The 25,875-nt window shown below is 45.7% G+C and overlaps 1 protein-coding gene across 2 annotated transcripts in view; it reads left to right on the top strand.

The window, feature by feature from the left end:
* LNX1 (ligand of numb-protein X 1) overlaps positions 1–25,875 on the top strand; it is a 107,808-nt gene that overhangs the window by 28,009 nt on the left and 53,924 nt on the right. The window lies entirely within an intron of this gene.

Below are 25,875 nucleotides of genomic sequence, written 5' to 3'. Positions count from 1 at the left end.
TGAATAAAATGCCTTGCACCAGCGAAGGCAGCATGCTTAGTGCTTTGTGACTTAACAGAAAACACCATCTTAATGGACGCACTCCTTTTCCAACAAGGCAATCCCCCTTTCTGTGCTAAAGCTGCGCGCGTGCGTGTGTGTGTGTGTGTGTGTGTGTGTGTGTGTGTGTGTGTGTGCGCGCGTGTGTGTGTGTGCACGCATGTGTGTGCATGCTCAGCCTTTTCTTGGTAGATGTGACTTCTTTCCCTTTCCATAAATAGAACTGAGAGAGCAATTAAGATCAGAGCTTGCAAGCAGAGATACGCATCTTATAGAGGGGATTTCTAATGACTGACACAGTCCCTTCATTGAGACTATCACAGGCAATATCTGAAAACAGGTGCAGTGTCAATCAGTAAGGGGGAAAGATAACCTTATTCATTTAAAAGCATAAGTTTATTTTTTTTTAATTTTATTTTTTGGGGGGGGATGGGGAGGTTTTCGAGACAAAGTTTCTCTGTATAGTCTTGGCTGTCCTAGACTTGTTTTGTAGACCAGGTTGGCCTCAAAGTCACAGTGGCCCGCCTGCCTCTGCCTCCCAAGTGCTGGGATTAAAGGTGTGTGCCACCACACCCAGCTTATTTTTAATAATTTTAAGACTATATAAAATAAAGAATCATGCCATGGATGTCTATAGTCTCATCACACCAATCTCAAGATTAATGTTTTAGCAAGCTCCAGGCCAGCCAAGGCTATGTAGCTAGTTAACAGGACCCTGCTTCAAACACACACACACACACACACACACACACACACACACACACACACGTATCTTTAAAATAGTAGGGTAAATTTAAAATATTTGGGTAAATTGTAGCTGTCATAAAATTTCACTCTCAAGTACTTCACAGTATACTTCTAAAACATAAATATATTTTTCTATATGACTAGTGTCTATTTTTATGAGAGGAAATTACTTAGGCTCCTAACTTTAAAATAAGTATTTTTCTAGCTCATTTGTTGAAAGGATTGCAGACTAGTGTAGGTGGTTTCCACCAGTTAGAGAAGATGTGTTGCTCAGCCTACAGTATTTAGAAGATTCTTCCTTGTTAACAGACAGAAAACTACAGCAAGAATGTTCTTTCTTTTAGGGGCAGGATCTCTCAGTGTAGATCAGGCTGGAAATCTCATTCTCCTACCTCAGTCCCCTGAGTGCTCGCATAACAGCTGTACTCTACCAGGGCCATTTCAGAGAGCAAGGCATCTAGACGGGGGCTAACAGAGCTCTGGCTAGAAAAGCTTACCTAAGTTGCAATACCGCTCACGCAAATGTGGAGACAGCCAGTGTCGCTTTTGGACTTACTTGGACTAAACGGTTTGTCAAAGACAGTCGCTGCTCGGTAAATGCTTGACAAATAGACGAAGACACTCGAAGGCAAGTCATTTGCTTTATAGGTGCTGCGTTCCAGAAGTGTAAGACTAGCTCACCCGAGGTCAGAAGTCTCGAAGCAAAAAGTGTCCGGCTTTACCTTTGCTTGTGAGGATCTTTAGGGAGGTTATGATATTCAGAAACCTTTCTTGAAAGCCACACAGTGGCCGAGATCCTAGGGATTGTGCAAAGTCTCCTTTTCTCTCTCCCGATGGTGGCTGAGGGCAGGGTGGGATGGGGCGAGGTGGCGTGGGATCTCTGGAATCCAGGGCCACAGCATTTTTCCCTCCTGTCCCACCAGCCTGTAGCCTTGTCAGTCACTGCATGAGTTTCCTATGGCTGCTGTAACAAACGTTCACAAAGCAAATATCTAGATACTTGTTTTTCCCATGGCTTGGAGTCCAGATACTTAAAATCAGGGTGCAGCCAGACGGTGGTGGTGCACACCATTAATCCCAGCACTCGGGAGGCAGAGGCAGGCGGATCGCTGTGAGTTCGAGGCCAGCCTGGTCTACAAAGTGAACCCAGGACAGCCAAGGCTACACAGAGAGACCCTGTCTCAAAAAAAAAAAAAATCAAGGTGCAAGTCCACACCCACTCTGACAGCTCTAGGGAGAATCCTCCTGTGTCCTCCTCAGAGTCCGCTGGCTCCAAGCATCCTTTTGCTTGTGGCTTTGTAACTCTAGTTTTCCCCTGTGTCTGCACAGGATCTCCTGTTTCGTGTCCTTTCCAAGTCTGTTGATATCTCTTTCCCTCCTCCTCCTCCTCTTCCTCCTCCTCCTCCTCTTATTTTCCTGCAGTGTGGGTAGTGAACGTAGGGCCTTGACCATTCTTGGAAGCCACAGAGCAGCATCTTGGCGCCTTCTCCTCCTCTCTCAGGGATATTGCCACCATGTTTAGGCCCAGCTGGATAGTCCAACATGATCGTATCACGAGACCCTCAGCCTCATTTCATTTCAGTCCCAAGGCATTTTATCTAAGGTCACATTCGCAATTCTGCGTGCTGTTTTTGGGGGGCCACCCACCCTTTGACCTGCTTTAGGTACTGCAGGGAGCCCCCCCCACCCCGTTTTGCTTTTCATTTCATCTTTAAAATATTCTTGGTGTAAGTAATGACTCAGAGGCAAAGTCTCTCTTGGATTATCTGAGTGGACACAAGCAGGTCACTCTGAAGCTCTCGGGGAAAACGTGGCGCTACAGAATTTCCACAGTGGCATTCTAGACTCATTGCTCAGAACTTGTTAGACATTTCCAGTGACTGAGGAGGTAAAAATTGTCCACTTCTGGTTATCAGAGAACTCTGGGGCGGGGTGCGAGCTGGACCTTAAGGTGTAGGTAGGGATTAGACACAATCGGGGTGAAGAGGGTATTTCCAAATGACAAATAGCACCAGTTCTTACCAAACACTGGTCATTACCGAAACTTTTGCCAGCTTAATTTCATATCATGAGGGGGCTAACACAGCTAATTTAATACCCGGGAACAGAGGCAGCAGGAGGTACGTCCTTGAGATGAAGAGCTTTATCTCCTGTCTACCATGGCCACCAGGAGCTCAGAGACAGAGCTGCGGGCATTTGTCAGCTTCCTTTCCTTCTGCTCTGGGTCTCATTGCACAGATGAAGCTTGCTCTGTGTCCCCAGTGCTTCTGATGCGGAGTCTCTCACGCGTCCCCTTCTCTGTAGCATGGAGTTCTCAACTCATGTTCTGTCCACTGGGGACCTACCTAGGATGCTGGAGATAAGCAGTAAATGTTTCAAAATTCAGTCCAGGACTCTCCCACCTCACACTTCCAAGTACCAGGTAGGAAATATTTAAAATAGAAGTCAGTTAGGTAGATAGCCTAAGTCCATGGTGAGTCAGTGGCCAACTAAAGAATGTATGTTAAATATTATATAAATAATATAATAATTATATAACTATTTGTATATAATATATTTTATAATACAGTATAATTATATTTTACTATATTATAATATAAATATGTAAGTATATAATATATATAAATATTATACACATAATATGTAATATAATTAATTATGTGTATAATACCTAATGGCATTCAAATTTAACTCAAAACTAACTTAATCCCAAGCAGCAACACTGTGTCGACCCAGCAGATCACTTATGTATGTTCAGTTTGACCTCAAGGACCAAGAGTTTCTGACTGGCAGCTGGGTCCTTCTTGAAACACAACCCTAGTCACTTGTTTCCTTGGCTTAGAGAAAAGGCAATGCCACAGAAGAATCCTAAAACCAAAGTATTGGTGCCAATCTGTCATTAGAGGCAGGATGTCTAGGGAATTCCAGGGTATCTACTTTAAAAACAGGTACTGAGGTCTGGGGATGTCTGCTTGTGGGAGGGCACTTGCCATATGTGTACGAGGCCTGGGCTCTGCCCCTGGAACCACGTACCCACAACCACACACACAACAGCACTGGGCTGAAAGCTTCTCTCTCTGAACGTCCTAGACCCCAAAGAGGACACACACAAGAACCTCACTACCAAGAGCCTCTCTTGAGTCCTCTTCTCCCCAGCCTGTGCAGAGGGGCCACGTAGGACCACGTACATGGGGGCCTGAAAACAGGTGGGCTCTCAGGACCGCTCAGAGTGCAATCTAAAGTTCCTGATTCTTCATCTTTAACTGAACCCTGGTAACACGTACCTCTTTGGGGGTGGAGCTACTGTTGTCCTCTTTGAACTCTCCAGATAACCCATGTGGGCCACCATTTCCCAGTTCCATAGGGAGCAAGCTTTCCCAGACGATTCTGTGCTGTGGTCATTAGAGCCTGTTGTTCTGGCTAGGAGCCTCGATCCCTGGGCTTTTGTGATGGAAGCTGCCTCTATGCTTTGTGTGTGTGTGTGTGTGTGTGTGTGTGTGTGTGTGTGTGTGTGTGTGTGTATGTGTGTGTGTGTATGTGTGTGTGTGTGTGTGTGTGCATGCACGAGCTCCTCTGCGGGCCTCACTGATTACTTAGAGTCCTCCTCACTAGATGGTGCTTGAGGGATGCTGATGAACTACCGCATGCCTAGCTTCTGCAAACTTGTGTGGGAAGACTTAAACTGGATGAGGTTGTGTCCCCATCTTGGCCCATCCAGGATCAAGGCAAGCTGCAAAAAAAAAAAAAAAATTTACAAACAAGTCACAAATTGTTCACAATAAGCCAAGCTAAGATTCTCTCAGATGTTCCGGAACGCAGCTCTGAACATGAAAAACTGGGACAGACGTTGCCTGCTCGGTGACCTACTGTGGCCTACAGTTCTTTAGTTTAATCTAAATATTTAGTTTAGAAAAAAAAAAAACTCCAGGGAAAAGCACTGTTGTCTGGAATGGAGTATTCATCTCATTGTCCACATCAAACCCTTAAGAAAAGGTACTGAAGCTGGACAAGGCGGCACACACCTATAATCCCAGCACTCTGTGAGTTCGAGGCCAGCCTGGTCTACAAAGCAGGTCCTGGACAGCCAAGGATACACAGAGAAACCCTGTCTAGAAAAAAAAAAGTACTGTAGACTGAAAGGCTCCATGTTTCCTCTACCTTCAAAGTTCCCAGTTCCTGTCACCTTCTGAAGTGCTATCTGGTGTCACTTTCTGGTGGCTTTTGTGCCCTGCTCCTGCTAATGGGGCAGACAGAGTGAGCTGCAAGCAGCTGTGCTGTGCAGAGGAAGTACCCAGGCCTTTGCCTTTCACAGCACATTCCCTCTCCATTGTGGGGAGCTGTCCACAGGGCTGCTCAGCATGCCTACTACACCCCATGTCCACGAGATGAATGCCGCTGCTTAGCTCTGCAGCTTCTCAGGAAGCCAGGGAGCACCGTCTCTCTCTAACTTAGGGTCAGAGAGACAGTTTTGATTTGTAAGTGGAGTCACTATCCATAGTTAGCCACTCCAGGATCTGGAGAGAGGCGTTCCACTCTAGTCCCCAGTGCCTGTGAGACAGTCGTTCTACACCAGAGTGGCCTGATCCCACCAGACTTGTGTACTAGCTAAAGTTAAAAGGAGTGATGCTAAATTTGCAACTTGAAATATTTAGGGCTACAGAGGGGCAATGCGTCCTGGAGAAACTGCTGAGAGAGAGCAGCAGGAGAGGTGGGAGTGCTGTGTGTGTCCTCCTTGCAAACTGGGTCCAGTCCAGAAGTCAAGGGCACAGGGATGCAGCTCACCCACCAAGTGTCTTAGGACCAAGGACACGAAACACCCACCACCTCCCTAGATGAACCATCTCAAGGCAATCTGCCAAGCACACTTCTGACATTACATTGCCTTTCTGCATCAGAGACATTGCTTTGGGGCTTATGGGCCAAAGAGCTGTCAATCAAATACAGTTGGGCGCTATGGCTCAGGAGTGAGAAGACTGCTTTGCTTGCCTTAGTTTTGTCTGTCGCTCACTAGGTGGTCTGGCTACTGGCTTTCCCTTTTCTGGGTCAAGGTCTTAGAACAGTAATCAGTGTCTCTTCTCCCTCCCTTGCTGACATTAGCAGCTGGTCCATAGGCTATAGAGAGCAGAGAAGCATCCTCTGCAGAGCTTCCTGTGGCTAGAGATCTACCCGGGTGTGTCTAGGTTACCACAGCTGGATTCTTTCCAGTGTGTGTGTAGGGGGAAGAAAAGGGGGAAGGGGAATGATTTCAGCATGCATTTCTTCCTCATTGTCACTGTGTTAATCACACACGCACACACACACACACACACACACACACACACACACACACACACACACCCCATTTGAAGTCCTCACTAACTGGCTTAGCTTTATGGATTTGCCAGCAAATGTTGCCCAAAATGAATCTCAAAGAATTTGTTTGTTTTTCACTGATCTTGAAAGATCAGTGACTGTCTTTCACTGATTTTTCTTGCTATATGTTTTGAGTAGCTGAGCCCAAGTTTTGAAAGAACCTCAAGAGAAAGAGAGTTTACAGATTAAAATGGGCCCGGGTTGGATAAATCATATTCCAACAAAGGTGAGGATCAGTTTCAAGGGCTTGTTTAGGGTTCAGTGCATTTCAGTCATGGAGGGAGGCGGGGTGCTGGGGGTAGAAACCAAGGCCTCACGCATTTGGCAAATACCATGTGCCTAGCCTTCAGCACATGCTTTCACATTTTCCTCCTTTGGTTTTATACTTGCATACTTGGAAGGCAATGGAAGCTGTATGTTTCTGATCCATTTATATTAGGCTCACTGGATGCTTCTTTGCAGTGATTCTTTGATGTCCACAGAGCATGGCGACCTTGTTCCATGGTTTTATTTTATTTTATTTTTCTCCTTCATAATCCACAAGTTCTCTTTTCATAATCCAGCAGTGAAGCAATTCTGTTTCCTAACTCTTCGCTGTCTGGTGTAAAGTGTTCTTCCTTGAAAAACCTCTACTCCAGCGAAGCCCAGAAGTGCCTCACTTCTACTCAAGACTTGGCCAATTGCATTTATCCTCTTAGTCACGTGACTGTGTCAGGCAAAGTTAGGATTTCTTTTTCTTTTTTAAATTTTATTTAATTTTAATCTATGTGTGTTGGTGTGAGGGTGTCACATCTTGGGAGTTACAGACAATTGTGAGCTGCCCATGTGGGTGCTGGGAATTGAACCCGGGTCCTTTGGAAGAGCAGGCAGTGCTCTTAACCACTGAGCCATCTCTCCAGCCCCAAGTTAGGATTTCTTAACAGTCCTATTGGCTTGAGTTTGGTTCACTTATTTTCATCTTCATTTTAACTTGCTACAGTAGAAAGTTTTGGAGAACAAAAGGAGAGGAGAGTAAATAACCTCTGGGTCTCTCAGGTTCGGTCTTTAACAGCTGTTGGCCCATGGTCAGGTTTCTTCTGTACACCCTCGAATTGTTTGGACACAAACCTTAGACACGGTTATCATTTTTACCTGTAAATATTGCGACACTTCATCTCTAAAAGGTGGTTTTGTTTAGTTTGGTTTTTTTTTCCTTTTTTTGCTCTTGCTGGTTTTATTTTTTAAGAGAGGAAATCACTCCTCTCTTAACCCAGGTTGGCCTGGGGCTGTGGTCTTCCTGCCTCAGCCTCCCCAGTTCTTGCCTTGTGGCCGTGTGCCACCACAGCCTGAAAAGGGTAAATTCTTAAATGTGACTACAACACTAGTATCGCACATAAAACATGTAACTGTAATTCCTCAAATAGCCAGTCAGTTCCAGTTCCCTGAGCCACTTCCTTATTTTTATTATGACAATTTGTTTCCGGTTGTCCTTCCCTTCTCTTTGTCTCCTTTTCCCTCCTCAGTCACCGCTGCTGGTAGAAAAGCGTTGTTAAAATGAATTTAGAGAAGCATCCTTTGACAAAATACAAAAGCTAGACAAATACAGATTGTAATTTACTATCCAAATAGAAGAAATCCTAATGAAATACCCACAGCATTGTGTGCTAAAGCTCTTAGGAATTTATTTGCCATTTTATCTGGATCCAGTTTTTTTTTTGTTTGTTTGTTTTGTTTTGTTTTGTGACAAGCCATACAAGACATTTAGGGAGACTTTAAAGAGCACAAGAAGGCAAGTATCTTTTTCCCAGGATAATAGTTAATCAATTTTTAAATTATGGGCTTACATCAGTAAAGAATATATTCATATGCCTGTCATATATAGGTATCTCTATACAGACATATAAGGTATCTCTATACAGAGCCATATATAGATAATAGACATATTTATCCATATATACTGTCATAGATATATATTTATATAACTAGTAATATATATTATCTGTTTGTAATTTATATGTATCATCATACTGTAGGTATCTATAAATTTTGCCCACGTCTGCTACATTATTGAGCATGGACAAAGCCATTTTAAAAGGGCAAGAAGTTGCTAGAGTTTTAATGCAGCCTCTCTCAGCCTGCTCCAAGACTGCTGCTTGAGAAATGAGCTCTCTGGACTCCTTGGCACATGAACACAACACTCTCAAAGTTAACAGAGGACAGTTTCTCCCCAACAACCTGGGGTGGGTCTTGGAATAAACAGGCAGGGAATGGCCCGATTTCACAGGCCAAATAAAACTTCCAGGCCAAAGCAGCAGACGTCCTTTGTTTCTTAGTCCTTGTCCTTTCTTGTAGGGAGGAAAAGGACAGTCCATTAAGTTCTCAGCGGCCTGTCTCTCTTACAGTCCTCCATGGTCCACTCGGCTTCCAAGACATCCAGAGTGGCTCAGCAGGAGCCAGCAGGTGTGCTGAGTCTGAAATGTGTTTTTACAAAGCAAGTATTAAGACTGCTGAGGCCAGCTAGGGCTCCTGGAGGTGTGTGCACGTGCCAGGAACCCTGAGCCACGCACAGTCAGTCTCGCGGTCACCCTGTTTTCAGTCACGGTAGGTAACGTTCCTCCCACTCTGAGCTGCCTGCCCTCTTGCCCCCACCCCAGAGAAGCAGGCATGGTGATCCCTTCAAACTCACGTTCCACTCCTGCATACTCTCCTGAGGGCCTGGGCACCCTTCCCAAGCCTCTCCCTTCACTAAGTAATTCTACCCAAAGCAACTGAGAAAGGAAGAAGCCATACTTCAAGACAGAGAGGGTCCTCTTGTCACCCAGCCACTCTAACCAAGTGGTCCTTGTGGGACGACAGGGGCAAGCCGGCCTGATGGGAGGGTATCAGCAGACCCTGGAGTCAGGCTGGCTGACGCCTGACACAGGGAAATGTGGGACAAGTTACTCAGGCCCCCTCAGCTTTTCTCTCACAGAAAGAAAGGTAACAACACCTACCTCACAGGTTGTGGTGAGCACTGAATAAAACATGAAGTATTTAGGACAGTGCCTGGTCTAGAGGAAGTCCTTATTTTGTGGGTTTTGCTGGTAATAAGAATGTATGACCTGCGACATTTTAATATCTCTAAAACATACAAAGAAAAGTGGCCCTGCTTTTCTTGGTGATCTGTAAGATAACAGCACATTTCACAATAGAAGGGGTCTTTGATTTGATGGAATTTGAAGCACAACTTTGTCCCCAGCGAGCAAATAGAGATCAGAGAAGGATTGGTGACATGGCCCCTCCTTCCCTGCTTTGCTGAAGAGGCAGGTGACTTCTGGAGCTGAGGCGAGGTGACTGCCACCTTAGAGTGACTTCAGAGCCGCCTGAGCTGTTTGTCAGCAGACAAGGGCCACACTTGCCTAGCTGCTCTGTTTCTGCCATGGGCCCTGGACCACACCTGCTTGCTTCCTCCCTGGGAATCACACCTCGGCTATTCAGCTCCCTTTACACCACGGCTCCATCCATCTCCCCCTTCCTCAATTAGAAGACGAAGGCTCAATCCAGCACATTCTGTGGCAGGTGAAGGCTAGTAACACCTGTGGCCCAGCACTGTAGCTATTTAGAGCCTCAGGGGATCTTGGAAGGAATCCAGCAACTTGTGTTATGAATGGAGAAACTGAGGCATCATAGTTCACCCACATGACGCAGTCCTCTCAGTAACAGGCTACGTGACTCTGAATAAGTCATGACACTTTGCTGCACACAATGCACTCGCTATTGTATGGCATGCATCCTCAAGAGCAACCAAACTAGTTGTTAGCATTTTTGGCTAACAGCTTTGGGCCACACAATGCTATAGGTGTGGTGACACACATGACGTTGCATATTGACCATGAGGAACTGAGTGTCCTCTGATGGAGTCTGGCCTCCTGGGCATGCTCAGACAATGACATCATGAGAATTCCCTGCCCAATTTTGTATAAATGCAACCTGGGGCCATTTGATGGTAATGAAGCTGGAGACTTGAACGCAGCATTCCAAAGTCTTTATGGGAGTCTAAGGATCTCATACAAAGCTCCCCAGCAAACTACAAGCTGCAGATTCTTGTCCTGAAAAAAATGTGGTCTCTTTGGTGGTATATACTGCCAAGGTCTCCGTGTTCCTGAGAGGAAACTTTCATCCAGGTTCCTGTAACACAGCCCTGATGAAACTAACTGGGACACACACACACACACACACACACACACACACACACACACACAGAGAGAGAGAGAGAGAGAGAGACAGAGAGACAGAGAGACAGAGAGACAGAGAGACAGAGAGAGAGACAGAGAGAGACAGAGACAGAGACAGAGAGACAGACAGTCAGACAGAGAGACAGACAGAGAGACAGAGCGAGAGAGACAGACAGACAGACAGACAGACAGACAGACACACACACACACACACACAGAGAGAGAGAGAGAGAGAGAGAGAGAGAGAGAGAGAGAGAGAGAGAGAGAGAGAGAGAGAGAGAGAGACAGAGACAGAGACAGAGAGACAGACAGTCAGACAGAGAGACAGACAGAGACAGACAGAGAGACAGAGCGAGAGAGACAGACAGACAGACAGACAGACACACACACACACACACACACACACACACACACAGAGACAGACAGACAGACAGACAGACACACACACACACACACACACAGAGACAGACGGACAGACAGACAGACAGACAGACAGACAGACAGACAGATAGACAGGAGACGTGGCTTCTTTGGAAGAGGAAGGAAATTAGCAGGTCTGAGACTGGGGCAAGAGAGGATAACTAATAGGAGTGGCGATTGTGATCCAAATACATTATGGACATGTATGAAAATGTCCCAGTGGAATCCATTTTAATTACTATGTGCTTATAAAAAGCATTTTGAAAAGCAAAGAAGAAAATGTGGCCCCTGAAGCCACTTAGACCTGAGTTCAAACACTGGGCGCTTGATAGCTACAGAATCTCCAGTAGATTGCTGAGCCTCGGGTCTCTCATAACGCTGGGGCATGCCCCTGGGCTCATGACTCAGATACAGTAAACAAGAAGCGCACGCGTGAGCACCTGAGGCCTGTAAGCGTGCTATAAACATCAGCGGCCTCAGCTGACCTCTGCAGCAGAGGCAGAGGACTCTCCTTCCCGCAGCAAAGCGCTGAGGTGTAGTGAGGTTTAGGAAGCATCCACAGACAGCCCTGCAGAGACTGGAGCAGCTGACCCTCCTCACGGGCACACACACTGCATCTCCCAGTGTTGCCATGACAATAACATGGCTGCCACATGTCTTCAAGTTATTCCAAGCCTGTAATTCGTATCAGTTCAAGCCAGGTCAAAGGATGAAGATGGGTTTTTTTAAGCGGAGCTTTCTAGATTACACTTTTCTGGGTAGATTATGTAGGTAGTTTCTCTGGCCTGTTAGCGCGATGCTGATGGGGTCCAGAGAACGGCTTCAAGGTGCTCTGCGGCTGGTGGCAGGGATAGGCACAGCTCCATGCTGCCGCTTGCAGCCGCCTAAGGAATTTTCCTCCATTTGGGAATGCCCACTCAGGTCAAGCCAGATCCTTGACTTTACAGTGAGATGATATTTCAGGATTAAGCATTAATGAAGCAGAGTTGGAGTTAGTTAAAGGGAATTTTTAACATGGGTTTAAGCTGCAGGGGCTTAATAGAGATCCTCTTAGGGAGAGAATAAGATGTTCCCGTATGTGGGTGTGTGCTTTTCATGAGAGAGTCACACTTCTTTGTCCTTACAATAGTCATATATGTGATATTTTGAGTTGTGAGATTATTATTCTCAAAGGTTCTCTGTGAAGCGTGAACAAAATCACAAAATGGTTTCAGTGTATATGGGACATGATAATTGTATGTGCATGTGTATCATGTGACGACATGGGGACACCAAGGGTTAGGATGCCTTCACTGTTAAACAGTCTAATCTGTGAGGTTCCCAGAATATTAATATTAGTATTAATCTTCCCTCTATGTTTGGGGATTCTTGATTCTCAGCTAGCAAAAGGCTTTAACTAGACTCTAAATTGAGAGGCTCATTTCTCTTCCCATATTCCCTCAGAAATAAACTTCCATGGCTTTTTACCTTGCCACAGTGCCAAAGACATTCATTCAAGTGGTAGCCATGAATATTGTTGGTTTCATGAGTAACTGATGACAGATGAAGCAGGATGGATCTCTACTGAACATGTATTGGAATAGTCACCAGTTTTTGTGGAAAGCACATCTGGTAGGGCCAGATACGAGGACCAGAGTCCAAGCCCAAGCACCCACGTTAGAAGCTGGGCACCCTGGCATTAACTTGTATAATCTGGTTCTGGGAAGACAGAGACAAGGAAGGACCCCTGGGACTTGTGTAACCAGTTTAACCAAGTCAATTAGTGCCAGGTCCCAGTGAGAGACCCTGTTTCAAAAATCAAGGTAAATGGTTCCCAGGGAATGATATCTGAGGTCTACACACACACACACACACACACACACACACACACACACACACACACACACACACGCACTTACACACGCACACACGCATGCATACACATGCAAATAAAATAATAACATGATTTAAAATGTTAAGTAAGTATCTGGCCACCACAAGCAGGGTAGGGGTCTGTCTACCCTGTGACATACATAAACTCTGCTGACAGCTTTGCCATGACATTGAAGAGTGACCGCTCAGCGTAAACTGAAGGTACATGTCCATGGACAGTGCCACCAACTTCTGTGAGCTGTGATGACTGTTCTGCTGGTGTGTGAGAGCTGAGGCAATGACAAGCAGCACCCACGCACACACCCACACACGCACCCACGCACACACGGGCATCGTCCATCCATGTAGATGTTCGTGTTTCCCCCGTTACTTTGTCATAAACTGACTCCTCTCTTTCACTCCCTGCGAACTATTTTTCTTTAGAAAAGAAAAGCTCATCAGTGCTGGTATCTTCCATGTAAGCCTCCTTGGTCTCCCTGACATCAGGAAGTTTGGTCTCCCTGGGTCCCACTCATCAGGAAGTCAGGATCCTTCTAGATTTCACAGTAGGATTCTGAACCCCTTGAGAGATGACAGTTTCCCAGAAGAGGCCCCCCAGACACTCACCATCTGCTTGGGAGCCTTGAGAAATGGACTGGGAAGAACAGTGTGTTCTCTTAAACCAGACAGTGTCTCCTCAATCACAAGATGAACAGACATGGGGTCTTTTTATTTTTTTTTAATTTTACGTCTCTCATTCAGTTGCTCAGTGTCACGTAAGTAGGCACTAGGGTGACCATTCACTTCCCAGGTAGGTGGCTTGTAGGAACAGTCTCTCTCACATCTCTTTCTTCCATGGAGAGGTTGGCAGTGTTAGACAGAGGAAGCCAGTTCATTTTTATTCGTGTTTTCTAGCACTTGTGGTCCTTTCCTTTAACATTTGCTAGACATTCAGCATGACAAGAAATGTCTGTTAATTAAAAACAGGCTTTTCAGTTGGGCGCAGTGCTGTATGCCTGTGATCCCAACACTTGGGGAGGCGGAGGCAGGTGGATCTCCATGAGTTCAAGGCCAGCCTGGTTTACAAAGCGAGACCAGGACAGCCAAGGCTACACAGAGAAACCCCAACTCAAAAACCAAAAGCAACCAAAGAAAAACAGGCTTTTCTTAGGGAGTGAAAGTAAACGAACGTTCTGGAAAACAAATCAATGAGATACTTTCTGTGGCTTCTCTTGTAAGTTCTGATCCTCAGTTTGGTGTTAATGCTTTCTAAGTGTTGTTTTCCAACCTAGGCACGCGCGTGCACACACCTCCATGCCCCTGTAGATGAATGAAGAGTTTACACTTGGTTAAAAGAAAACACTCACCCCTAGAAAGATTATAATGTAATAATAGGAATTATCAAATACTGGTGAAGTGTCAGGCGTGCTCCGGACTCTGACGAGCATACAGAACATCAGGCAAAAGAACACGTGGCAAAGATTGGCTTCCTCGAGAAGGCCTTTAAGGAAAAGGAGGACTTGAGCAGATGCCAAAAGGAAGAATGGGAGGCATCAGAAACAACAGCTGACATCAAGATGAAGGCACACACAGGCCTCTGGACAATTAGATTCCTAAGCGCACATCTGTAAAGGATGCACGCGTCATGGTTCCCACACCCCACATGCCCATGAGCAGTGAGTAAGAGCACAGTGTAAAGGGAGCTGACACTGGCGGGTCCTGGGTTTTAGCTGTAGCCGCCTCCCCTTGTTTTCACCTTTTCTGGATTATTCTAGGAAGAAAAGGGAGGAGGATTTTTCCCCCTTCTTGTTTACCATCTCTCTGGGCCACGCGCTCTAACCATAGATTTTTAACAGAGCCATGAATGCTAAAGCCCTGCCGTCTGTCCCATGTCTCACCCCTGCTTGGTAGGAGTTCATAGCTGGCGCTCTTGTGTCTCCAGAATGGTGTTGCTTTCTACTGCCCCCAGCCTGCTCATATGTGTTTCTAGTGAGTTCTGCCGATTCACGCCCCGTCTGTCCCTATGTAGCCAAGTCTGCTTATTCCGCCCCCCCGCCCTCCTATCTTAAGTCTTTGTAGGAGTTGCCCACCTGAGTATCCTCCTTAAATTTTGTGTCATTCTTGGGTCATCCGCCTCTTGGTTCAGATCAGCAAGAGGGCAGGTTGTAGAGACCTTAGAAGGCTCAATGCTGTGTTTTCGATTCTGTGATTTTCATCTGTTTGCCCCAGCTTTGATCTTTAGACTGATAATGACAGCGGGATCCTTCCTGAGATGTGCGGTCACCCCAGCTGCCTCCCCTTCCCTTAGAGTCTTATCAAGGCCGGGCACAGTATTGTGATCTTCAAGACACTCTCCTAGCACGTTGGGGGTGTGAGTCCATTGAAGTGCAGCTTTCTTCTCTGTTTATTCATCCTTGGGTTTTTGTTTTCTAACCTTTCTCTTTTTTTTTTACTTCTCGAATATTTGTCTCTCAAGTTTTAAAGCAACCATCACATACATCCGTCACTGATTTTTTTTTAAAAAACTACTCTTTCCTTTTGCTTGCTTTCTGAATCAATATCACATGTTGTTGGGCTTCCTCCAATTTTCTGACACCCCCTGAATGCAAGGTAATTTTTCAGAAATAATTACTCATTTTTACTACACCATTGTTCAGTAAGCGCATTAGTCAAATTCCTTCGCTCCCTGAGGCCCTGTGTCATCTGGTCCAGCTGATTTATGTGTCCTCGTATTTGCCAAATATTCCCTTACCTAGTTTTTAGTTCAAACCTATCTACCCGAATCCCTGAGTCTCCTGGTTGCCCTTATGTGTATGTTTAGATGGCTTATCCTTGGGGGGGGGGCAGGGGGAGATAAATTTTCATTTCAATATTTGTCCTTTTGCTTGTAAATTGCTGTTCTTTCAAGCTGCTTGACCTAATTTGTTTATGGCTCAGGATGAGCTTACCAATTTTCCGAGCTGTTCCTGAAATGATGCTTTGTTTCCACCCGTGGTTTCCCTCTGCAGAGCTTCACGGATGCAGGCCATGGTCCTGGCTCCTTGCTCTCCTGGCCTCTAGTTTGCCAAACCACTCGGCGATGCTAAGGGCCCCTGACACATCACTGGAGAGCTGCCTGCTTTTGCACTTGATATAAACACTCCAAAACTGGAATGAAACAAGAAACATGAGCTATAAATTTCTTTTGCAAAGAAAGAGCAACAGAATTTGCTGATCAGATCTGCTTCATAGAAAACGACAAAGTCGCTCAAAGCAGAGCGCTTTTCACCATGTGAATAGTTTGGCCCTGATATTTACCCTTCCTGGGTGAAAACATTCAATTCAACCAAACCTTAGTTTTTTGTTTTATTTTGTTTCGTTTTGTTTTGTTGTTGTTGTTTTAAACATAACCTTGCAAGTCAGCATGGTTTCAGAGTGCTTTGCTGAACCTGACCCAGTTGCTAATGGTGTACTAACTTGTTTGATGCCTCCACCTCCCCACTATGGAATTCTGAAATTACAGAATATACTCTTGCCATTTATTTTTAGAATCAAATCCAATGCTCTTATTTTACGCAAGACAAATGTTTGACCCTAACGCATGAGGACACTCCAATCTGTCACCACTGCTCCTGCCTGTGACCCCTCCCACACACAGCTTTGTTTATTGTGCAGTAACTATGCTGCAGTAGCCTAACGATGCTGCTTTGACAAGGTGGCAGGGGCCTTCGCTTGGGTTTGGTGTGGATGTGTCCCCAGATGAGAGTTCATCATCATTTGTTGCTAGCAAGAAGAGAGTATTTGGTATAGCATTTTACTTTATTCAAAGAGCCATTGCTTCGGTATTCACACCCTGAGTAAAAACAGCTGGAACAGAGGAGTGTACTATCTGTTTGCTTCGAATTACATGGCCAAGATGCCTTGTGCAGTGAGCATCCCATGCAGGGACAGTGACAATCAAACACTAAATTCCAGTCAGTCATTAAGATGGAGAAGAGTGGCCTTGCTCTGCTGGGCAGCCCAGCAGACTTCAAGAAGCCACTGTCCCTGTCTGGAAGCTCACTTTAAAGGTCCGCTGTAGACTATGCTTTTGATTGAGAGGGTTTTGATGTGACAGTTCTAGTACAGACACACACACACACACACACACACACACACACACACATGCATATGTGTGTGTGTCTGTGCACGCGCGCATGCGTGCATGTGTGCTTGCATGTGTATGCGAGTGCTTGGAATAGATCAGAACAGGCTTTGAATTCCGGTCAGATCTAAATCACATTCTGCAGATGAAAGATTATTCTTAGGAATTGTGTTCATGTAACTAAAGAGGAATTTTCAGGGTTCGAAAAATCTTAGCTTTCAAAGGCTTAAACACCGTGTGCATAAACAAATCACTTGAAAGGCAGACTGTTGGGGAACATCTGAGCCCATGGGTAATTCTATAAGCAAATGCCTATAAGCTCTATTGTTCTTTCGATTGAAGGAGGCTGAGACAGCTTTCAAGCATGTCGAGACTGTGCTCAGGACTAGAAGGCTAGGAAACATGGTGGCAGTCCTCTGGGGAGGGGACACGTGGACATTTGCCTTGTTCGGATCACGCAACCTTGGGCATCTGGTGGCTTCACTTGGCAGGAACCTGTGTGAGCTTGTTGGTACCCAGTAGAACCCTTGATCGTTGTGTTTGCTGTAAAGCGCCATGTGTCCTTTGATGTGGCATGTGACTGCACCGGTCAGACTGTAATCGGAGGATCTAACTGACTAAAACAAAACAAAACAAAACAAAAAGCAAACCTTAAAACTTATTGTGCCCTTGGACCTCAGTCTGCTCTCAATGGGCCCAGGTTGATTTAGTCTCCTTCCTGGACCGGCTTCAACCAGCCAGATCTCCTGGACTTGGCCATGTAAGGCTGTCTGCACTTGGACGCTAATCGGCTCTTTGGCTCTTCCTTTCTGATTACTTCCAGAAGTTACAGAACACATTGTCCCTGTTGAGGGTCTTTGGTGACCTTTTCTCCCCTCTCCCTCCACTCCAAAAAGGCTCTTGTCCCAAAGTGCTCTTGCTTAGCCTTTCCTGGCCCCAAGAAGAATGAGACCGGACGCTAATGGCTGCTGCACTTTGACTCTGTGTGTGGTGTCCCCAGTGAGCTCAACACCTGTGCGTCTCAAGTCTCTTTCAATCATAGCTTTTGGGTCATAGATACATCAAGGGAGACCAGGGCAGCGTGGGGAAGAAGGTTTAATCAAATCAGGTACCGTGTCCTCGTCTGGAGCCTCTCACAGGACAGGGGCCTTGACTCTGACTCTGACCAACTGTAGAGCCAACTAAGTGCTTGATTTTTTTCAGAGACGAACCATAATCCATTCAGAAGAGTGAGGGGGTTGTGATTGCTTCCTCCCCTTGCACTGTGTCTGCCTCCTTCGTGACTCCTCTAGGAGTCTGTGGAGTCTGACTGTGGCAGAATTCGACGGGGAAGGCCGTAACAAAAGACTCAGGCAGAGCAGATTTTTGGAGCCTGAGAATCTGGCTCTCAGACTTGCCAGAGAGGCCCACTGAGCAGAGGGCTTTCCCAGCTAATCCAGTAGAAGACATACTGGCCGTCCCCAGGCGCTGCCCCTATGCCTGCCCTAGTGTGTAACATATGTTCCCCTCCGGTGCTCTGGGCTCTATGCTTGGGAGTGCTTTTTTAGTGTTGTTTTTGTTTTTGTTTTTATAATTGTTGGTCTTTTAAAAAATAAGATGTTAATATTTGGCCAGTGGCAGGTTGAACTGTGCAAATTTCTTTTCCTACACTGGCTTGACTGTTTCATATTTATAACAAGAATGATCATGAAATGAAGCTACTGTCAGTAGGAAACTGCTCAGCCTTAGGACACTGGCTCCTTGTCTGGGTACCCCAGGATGGGTTTACTCCGGTCCCAGCCTCCCTACACCAGGAAGGAAGGAGCTGAAGGGGCAGTTTGGGTATCTATGAAGAAGGGGTGATACTCAAAGCTATTTTCTCTGCTGCCAATCACTCACATGTCCTTCCCTGGCTGGATTACAGGGCATGGTGGACTGGCTCTGGCGGAACTCAGAATGTAGACCACAGAGAGGTGGAGAGATAGCCCAGCGGAAAAGGGCTCAGAGCTGCCCACCCAAGTGGGCCCCAAGGGTACCAAGAGTTTGATGGGGCTGGCCCAAGAGCCCAGTGATTTGTACACAGTTAGGCTAGTGTGGATATAGAGATGGAAGGAGAGAATGCTGAAGGAACATACACACTGAACCAGCCCACTCTTTGCAATTACTTAAGATAAAAAACCTAATAATACCAATGTTTCCAAAGCTGACTAGAGAAGTTGAGAGGCATACCATAGCCCCCTTATTCCCTTGCCCTCAGAGGGCAGAAGCCAGTCAGTCAAAAGCCAATGAACCCAAGGCATTCTTATACTTGGATATCAAGGGTGCTGTGTGCCATTTCAAATCATACAGATGTTGGCAGTTGCTTCATAACTTAGTTGAGTTTTCACTCCATGCCTTGGTCCGTGTTCTAGTGCTGTGAAGAGACTCCACGGCCATGCCAACTCATAAAGGGAAGCATTCAATTGGGGCTGGCTTATAGTTTCAGCGGTTTAGTCCATCGTTATCACAGTGGGAGGGAAGCATGGCAGCATGCAGGCTGACATGGTGTGGGAGGAGCTGAGGGTTCTGTATCCTGATCCTCGGGCAGCAGAAGAGAGAGCCTCAGGGCTAAGAACCTCAAAGCCCACCCCAATGGCACACGTCCTCCAATAAAGCCACACCTCCTCACCCTTTCAAGTAGATCCACTCCCTGGTGGCCAAGGATTCAAATCTGTGAGCCTAGGGATGGGGAGGCATTCTCCTTTCAAACCACCATGATCCATAAAAACTGACAGAAGGTCATACAGTCATACAGCTTGACTGCGCCCCCCCCCCACCTTTTTGGGGTAATCTTCCATCGTTAGCATCTGTTTTAAAGACAAATCAACTTTGACAAGAAACTCAGTTTACCTTCTTCACTCACCATCCTAGACTCGAGATGAGAGGAAAGTCTTGACCTCGTCGCATGCCTAGTGTTGTTTAGTAAAGTCATAAGCAAAAAGGTGCGTTTCCTGAGTGGTTATAAAATGACAACTACTAGCTGTATGGTAAAGATGTTTGGATTTTTGCCACCATGAAGGATTATTTATTATTTCTATTCTCCATATAAAGATCCTGGAGCAGGAGCAGAAGTTCTACATGAGTGCTGGTATCTGTATCATGGTGAATCAATGAGATCTATCCCAGGTTTTGTGGTGGTGTTTAGCCAAGTCAGTGCCTCATTAAGTGCTGAGTTAAGAGGATTAGAGCCAACTGACAACAAAGACCCAAAGAATTATTGATTGCGATCATGCACACATCCACCATGTGGCTCTGGAGAGGCACTGAGAACGCCAAGGCTCAAGGACGCCAGTCACTAAAGCATTTGTAACTGAGAACACTTGCTCAAGGACACCAGTCACTACAGCCTTCCTAAATGTCTTTACAAAACACTTGCGTGGGAATGAGAACCCAGGACTGGAAACAGAGCAGCCTTGAGATTTGATCCAGAGCTGGTACACCTGGGCTGCCAAACATGTTTTTATAATTTGCTTCTATATAGCACATTGTGTTCTAGGATAAAGGCTGGGGAGAATGATAAAGGCTTTGTTGTAAGAACTGCGTGTGGCTTGGGTACATTCCACTCGGTGCTTCTGGATGCTCTGGTGTTTGGGGGAAGTGAGTGGGGGGATGGATCTGTGGTTGTGGCCTTTGCATCCGAGCCACTTCTGGATGAGATGTGGCATCTGTGTAGATGATAGATGGCTTCAGTCATAGGACGGTGTTCTGTGGTTGTAATTTCCCATGGGATTTTCAGTGAATGTTTGTTTGACTTGCACTGGACCATGGGCATTCGATTCTTCATTATTATGTAAAGAAAACCATGCCACCCTGTTGTTATGGTGTGACCCATAAAACCAACAGCGATAAGGCAGCAACAGAGTGCTGGAAATGCCTATTAAAGACAGGAAGACTTCAGGTCAGGATTAAGTGATCAACCCATGAGGCTTGCAGTCAGTGAGGTTCTAAAAATCCTCAGGAGAATTGACCTGCACTGAATATAATGCTCTAGTGTCTGAGCTCTCCCATCTGTAAAGTGCAGTGACGGTTCCCTTGGCAACAGTTATCAGGTGCTCTGACTCCAAAGGTCAAAGCACAGGCAGTCCCAGCCCTGTGAGCCCAGTAACTGAGTCAGCAATAAGCAAATGTGATGTAGTAGGACAGAGGGTGAAGGAGGGACTGGGAAGTGACACAGGAATGGTTGGCTGGGAAGTATTTGTTTTCTATGAAACACTGGTTCAAGGATCCAAAACCAAGTACCTGAAGATGCCCAACTCATGTCCTTGGTTCATCAATCATCATCATCATCATCATCATCATCATCATCATCATCATTACACATACACACGTACACGTGCACATACACACACGCACTCCTCATTCCAGTCAATATCAAGGGATTGCAATGGTTTTCACAAGTAATGGTAACACTGATGTAGCTGGTCTTTGCTACATTGCATGTTTCTCTTTTTCCACCCTTTACCCCCACCTCAGTTTCACCCCCTACCACTAGATAGGAGAGAAAGAAGGAGAGAGAGAGAGAGAGAGAGAGAGAGAGAGAGAGAGAGAGAGAGAGAGATCCTTGACTCTAATTTCTTTCTTCTTGTTTCTTCTTTCAACATGACTACTAACCAACTCCCCTGAATGACCAACAACCACCACTTCTCAGGGCCCTAGAGTTGATATACACCCTGAAAAGTTCTCAGAATTCCAAACATCACACAACCACAGAAACTATCTGCAACTGGCAAAACTGCTCCTCTGCTAGAACACGAGGCAAATCACAGTCAGCTGCTTCAGTCAGAGTCCTATGCAGCACCATATCCTCACGCCTAGGATTAAAGCATATTCTTATAACGTTTCTGTGATTTTTTTTAGAGAAATCAAAATTCCAGAATTGTCACTAGACACTGATCTCTGAAAACACCAATGTGGTGTTGTAAAGTTTTCATTAGTAGATACAAGGATAAATTATAGGATAATGTTAGAATTCACATCAATATAGTAAGTCAGTTGTTTCACTAGCTAAGTATTGCATGTGTCCTGGTAAATACAAAGACTGGAATAGTTTGCTCAACATTTAATCACTGCGGTTACACTAGCATGTAGGTTTAATATCTTATAAATATAAATAAATAATGAGAGGAGTCAGCAAAACAAGCAACCCAAGAAAGGCTGTGATTACAGTAGAATTTGCAATAAATAAATAAACAAGCAAACAAATAACAAGAGGAATCGGCAAAAAGAGCAACCCAAGATTGGTGCACCTTTAAAAAAAACAAAAACAAAACTTACATTCCGATTCATGAAGAAAAGTTTACTTTTAGTCTCTTCCTGTTTCTTATAACTGTTTTTAGAACATGATCAATATCTCCCACCCACACCTCCAAGGGCCTCATAACAACAGGGAAACATTCTCACTTGCTCAGATTCCTGCTTCCTGTTTCCCTCCTTCCACCTTCAGGGGTCAGTTCTTTCCATGGCAATTCCTTAAAAGGCTCTTTCTCAGGCATTCTCTCAATAGAGTTAGGAAGGCCCTGTGCAACGATCAGCAAGGACACGGAGGCCTGCAAACTCCAGCCTCATAAAAGATGTGGTTTGTGAGAGAGAGAGAGAGAGAGAGAGAGAGAGAGAGAGAGAGAGAGAGAGAGAGAGAGAGAGAGAGAGACAGAGACAGAGAGAGAGACAGAGAGAGAGACAGAGAGAGAGACACAGACAGACAGACAGACACCAGGACCACAGAAGCATGTCTTGGCTAGTTATTCCTGAGCTCTAGCAGATAAGGAGCACTTTTTGCTAAATCCTGTCACATGTTCTGCTCCACTCCACTCCATGGAGTGGAAATTCTTGCCTACAAATCCCTACTTCCTGTCCATGATCAGCTCATGGTGATCACGGCTGATGACAAGGCCCTGTGTAGAAGCATGGTGCCCTTGAGAGGAGGCCTTATACCCTTTCAAGCCCTATCAACAAGACTGTCCCAGCTCATAACTGGCAGTGAGGGGGATATTTCTGAGCTTTGACATTTCTGCTCTAGGTGGGCGGCTCACTTACCCGCCCAGTTCCAGAGCTCCGTGGTACCTGCATAAGGGGGGCTGGAACTGCCTTCAAGGAAGATGCTCTTGGCATTTGCTCTTCCTCCCACCCTCCCCATCTTCCTGCCTGATCTGTTGAGTGGATGCCAAGACATGTATGGAGTCCTCAAGTCAGTGTTCATCAAGATTTCCTGGGGAACTTGTTAAAAACACAAAAACTAGGAGATGGCTCTGGGGAATGTAGCACTGCAACACAATCATGAGGCCCAGAGTTCGAATCCCCAGGACCAACGCAAAGGCCAGGCAGGCAATAGCAGCCTCTGTAATTACAATTCTTGGGAGCAGAGACAGGCTTGCCAGGGTAAGTTGGCTAGTTGTGACTGGTCTAATTTGTGTGCTCTGGTTTCAATTGCGAGAGATCCTTCCTCAATACATAAGTGGAGAGTGATCAAGAGCCTGATGTCACTTCAGGCTTCCACATGCATGCACATGAACCTGAATACATGTGCACCTGCGTACCATACACAACCAGAAAACCCACAGACTCCAGATGACTCCTCCCATGGAGACATCAACCTCAGTACTGTGGACAGTGTGATCCAGATGCTCTTCTGCTGCGGGATGGACCTATGCCTGATGAGTAGCATCCTTGGCCCCTGTCTACTACCCTCCCAAGTTGTGACAAATCAAAAAGGCCTTCCAACACTGTCAAGATGTCCTTTGTGGAAGTATTGTCTTGGTTGAGAACCCCTGTCTTTGGGATTCTAATTCCTATGAGGAAAGTAGGGCCTGGGCTTCTGTTTTCACAAGCTTTCCAGCAAATCTGGTTCCTTTGCGCATCCAATGGGGCTTTGCCTTCTCTTTCAAGAGCACTTCCGCTCTAAGCCTGTTTCCATGGTCACCTAGAGAGCCAACAACTATCATAAAAATTATACATCACAGTTCTTCCCTCATATTCCAGGCACCCTGTGCTGGATAAGAGGCCATTAGCCTGCCAGTACACAACGCTGTGCCGTCTGCTCCAGTGGCTCTGTCTCCTGTAGCTACAAAGCATGGATGCTTAATGACATGGGCTTAATAAAGGGCTCCTTTTGGAGGGGATATCCCAGTTGACTTTGGGTGACCTCAGGAAAGCAGCAGGTACTAGCTCCTCTGGTCCTGAAGTGGAGGAGGAAGTGTCTGGCCCAGGGCTTACAAGTCTATCTGAACTGTCCCCAGCACCCTGAGGTCCCTCAGAAGCCAGGCATGAGGGAAGTGGAATGTGACATGTGCACGCGCGCACACACACACACACACACACACACACACACACACACACACACACACGTTGACTCAAGCGCTTTCGGAATTCTGTTGTTTAGTCTGTCCCTGTGGTTGGAACTTCCTTTCCAAATATTCGTGCTGGGAACACTATTTTCCAACTGGCAAGAGTAGCATTTCCTACGGGCCTCACAAGGTGCCCGACTTAGAAGGGCTGCCTCATTCTTCAGGGGAGCGCTTTTCCTGCTGCTCTTCACAGACTGTGAATATTTTGTTTAAAAGTAGCTTGGGGGCTGGAGAGATGGCCCAGAGGTTAAGAACACTGCCTGCTCTTCCAGAGGTCCTGAGTTCAATTCCCAGCAACCACATGGTGGCTCACACCCATCTATAATGTGATCTGATACCCTCTTCTGCAGATAAAGCACTCATATACAATAAACACAATAAATAAATCTTTAAAAAATAAATAAAAGTAGCTTGGTTGCAAGCCTTCTGCTCTGTTGTCCTTTCCAGCTTCTGGAGCTGGTGATCTTAGTGCCAACATGTGATTTCTTGACAGACATTGAATGTGTTGATGATGGTACATGTGTCTTCAGATAACCTCTTTCTTAAGCACACAGGCCATTGAATTTTGAATTACAATTATATTAAGAAATAATGTCAAGCCAGGAGTGGTGGCATATGCCTGTAATCCCAGCACTTGGGAAGAGGCAGAGGCAGGTGGATCGCTGTGAGTTTGAGGCCAGCCTGACCTACAAAGCTAGTCCAGGACAGCCAAGGCTACACAAAGAAACTCTGTCTCGAAACAACAACAACAACACAAACAAACAAACAAAGAAGGAAATCATGTCATTGTTATTTGATTCTCACTGGAAGAAAATAGTCCCATGGGAGCAGGGACAGCTTTTGGCTTATGTATTTCTTTATAATAGTGGCCCCTCTCCATCAAAAAGAGAAACTGAGGCAGAAAGTGTTCTCTGTTTTCTGAGCAGTCACACTGTGTCTGTCCCCTAAATGTTCCTGGAGAGAAAAATAAATAGAATGCCAGAGTGATGTGGGAGAGACACGAGGAACAACACCCTAAGGTCTCAGGGTCCTAAGATCTTTCTTAGAACTTTGAGTGTTATTTGTGGCCCAACATCAAAAAAAAAAAAAGTGCAGAAAATGTGGCTTAGTCACTGCATGGCTTGAATGTTCAGCAAATGTGTACATTCTCAGTCACACGCTGGACCCTGTTCATCATTTACAGGATGATAATGTGCTCCTTGCTCTCCCTTTCCATTCTCACCAAGCTCATGTGCTCACAGGGTGGAGATGCAGCAGGGGGAACGAACCTAGCAGCTAGTTGTCAGCTAACGTAATTTATACTGAAAACATTCCCTAAACCAAATATTGTCCTAGCCACTGTCTTGCTTTGCCTCATCCAGGGAGCTGTGGTGACAAGCCTCAGAAGGACCCAGGGCTGAGCGAGGCTGAGTCAGAATCCTGACATGTTTAGGGACAGCAAAGACTGTCTAAAACAAGATTTATACTTTAGGATTCATATCCCTGAAAAAATAGGTGGTTTACTTTACTTTGGAGAATACAGTGAGATAGGCAGAACAAGGACAAGTAGCACATCTTCTTCTCAATATATTTTAATTTAGGGGCAGAGTCTCACTTAGCCTAGGATGGCCATCTTGGAATAAATCCATTGGCTATGATGTCCTGACCACTGAGGTGACCCCATGCCCTGCCCACCTACTCATCCCTGTCTTCACTCAAGTTGGAGCAGCATTGATCAATTATCCACTCTTACTAATTATAGACTGGGCCATGCCTGCTTTTTAAATATTTTTGGAAGAACCAGAAATGATTC

This window comes from Acomys minous (assembly GCF_964271855.1).
Source record: "Acomys minous genome assembly, chromosome: 15".
Lineage (NCBI taxonomy): Eukaryota > Metazoa > Chordata > Mammalia > Rodentia > Muridae > Acomys > Acomys minous.
This window is presented reverse-complemented; position numbering and strand designations above follow the sequence as displayed.